Source organism: Erpetoichthys calabaricus, chromosome 1 (genome assembly GCF_900747795.2).
Source record: "Erpetoichthys calabaricus chromosome 1, fErpCal1.3, whole genome shotgun sequence".
In the NCBI taxonomy this organism is placed as follows: domain Eukaryota; kingdom Metazoa; phylum Chordata; class Cladistia; order Polypteriformes; family Polypteridae; genus Erpetoichthys; species Erpetoichthys calabaricus.
The window spans coordinates 168,690,156-168,692,790 of record NC_041394.2 but is presented as its reverse complement, the minus strand read 5'-3'; positions in this window follow the sequence as shown (position 1 = coordinate 168,692,790).

The following is a 2,635-nucleotide window of genomic DNA, read 5'->3' as shown; positions in this document are numbered from 1 at the left end:
CATTTCGCAACTCACGCACACTTAAGGATCATTTGCTGAGTCAACAAGTCTAGCATTCCTCCAAGCACAGAGGGAATGCCTGTGACGCGACAGTGTGTTTTGTCGCCATTAACAGCTGATTGTCACCCTCTATCCCTGGATGTCGACTTTTGTCGACATGCGCCCTCAACCCCTCCTGTCGACAAAAGTCTACATCCGCCCTAAAAGAGTTAATAAAGGGGCTTATATCCCAAAGTTGACTTAACAGTGTATTCCTGTGTTTTTCCAATGTGCAGGCAATTAGCACTGAACAGGCTCAGCAACAGGTATCATCTACTTGGCAGCACCTCTACACAGCTTGTTATTTGAAAATGTACCCTATATTGAATTTTACGCACCATTTTTTTTAACTGCGACTGATTTAGACTAGATGCAATAAAAACCTGTAGGTACTTGGTCTCCTGTAAACTAAGTTGAATAGCTTTGTTATAATAATAATAATGTTTTATTTATGTAGCACCTTTCATGCACTAAGGACACTTTACAATTCAATAAACACATTAACAAGACAGTGGAAATTACATACAAGAAAATGAATAATACTCATTGAAAATATTTGTTTTTAACAGAAGTTTGAAATTAATAATAGATTTTTCCTCACAAAGGCTAAGAGGAACAGCATTCCAAATTTTAGGGGCTATCACACTGAAAGCTTTGCCACCCATAGTTACTAACCTGTATTTAGGTACAGTGAGTAAGTTAGCGTCCGATGATCTTAATGCATGGGCAGGAGTGTAAGGAAGCAGCAGCTCAGACAGATAATGAGGGGCCAAACCATGAAGGGCTTAAAGGTGAGAAAAATAATTTTATATTTGATTCTTGAAGAAACTGGTAACCAATGCAAATCATAGAGGACAGGAGAGATGCGAGCAGATTTTCTAGTGTGTGTAAGTAAACGAGCAGCAGAAATCTGAATTATTATTGTTATTATTATTATTGAATTGTTATTGAAGCTACTACAGTACATGCTGAATGAATACCTACATGCCTAGAAAAAATGACTAATGTGTGGACATTATAGTTTTTGTCAATTTAATTGGTTTTTAGATAGTTTAATTTGTATATGATATTGTAACTCTGGTTTCCAAGTTAGATCAATAAAAAATGTAGATGTCATTGATGCCATAAGAAGTAGTTAGTTTCAAAATACCAGATGTAGTGAGTATTATGTGTATTGTGTGACTAATTTAGACTGCAATCCTTTCTAAATTAGACTCTGTGAGATATGGCCGGCCATTCATCCCGGCCAATACCCCCAGGCCGCCGGATGGAGCCCTCCTTGCAGCATGGAGGTGCCCCGAATGTCAGCAGGGAATCATGGACAATGGAGTTTTAATGCACAGCCCTGCTGGATACCATGGGGGCCGCCAGGAGTCGCTGCAGGGAGGGCCCAGGGACTGTTATTTGCCCTATAACCCGGAAGTATGTCTTAGTTACAGCGACAGAGGAAATGACGTACTTCCGGGATAAATAAGAAGAGTTTTCATCTGACCCGGAAGTGCTGGGTAATCACATGGACTGAAGGATCAGAAGCACTTCCGGGTCATGAACTATAAAAGACTCTGGGAAATCCTAGACGGGTGAGCCGAGTTGGGAGGCAGGGTGACTACGCGTCTGGGAGTGGAGGATTGTGTATTGTTTATTGATTGAGTATTGTGGAGTGGAGGGTGCTTTGTGCACATTATTGTACAAATAAATCAAAATGTAACAGCCGACCCCTTACCCGGCCGGCAGCTACACCTCCAAGACCTGTGGCCTGGATAAACTACTGAGCTGAATCTAAATAACAAGCCGTACCTCTTAACAAATGAAAATTTTCCCCACAATCGACGGTTTAATCAAGCACACCAAAAACAGATATGTAAAAATAGGTGATTAATTACATTAAATGAAACAACAACAAGACAAATAGCAAAATAAATAAATATATATATCCCTCCACCAAAGCAACAATGTGACAACACCATATATATATATACACACAATAAACCCTCCCTTGCCCTTGTAACATATATCAAACAACACAGATAACAAAAATGAATGAGATACGGAAATGAATGGTCGTGACCTTGAGTCTGAGTAACAATTGTCCTGAATGCAGATGACTAGTTAACCAATATGTGGAATGTTTGTATTTCCCGGAACAAAATGGAACAAGATTAAGATTAAGATTAAAACTGCCTTACTACCAGTTAAGACTATAAAATGATATCAAAAACTCAGAATCAATGTCTCCATGATGGGACAGTTAACTTTGTGAGCTGGAATATTAAAGGCCTGAATCACGAATTAAAGAGAAAGAAAGTATGCTCTCACCTAACAGGCTTAAATGCTAAAATAGTATTTTTACAGAAGACCCACTTACTAAGCAAGGATCAGTCCAGACTACAAAAAGACTGGACTGGCCAAATGTTCCATTCTAGCTTTATAAAGAAAACTAGAGGTGTGGGAATTCTCATACACAGAACAGTCCCATTTGTATCATCAGATGTAGTATCGGACCCTGAAGGGAGATATGTGATGGTCATGGGCAACTTATTTAAAAGTAAAATGATTTTGATAAATGTTTATGCACCCAATGTCGATGATAAGGAAT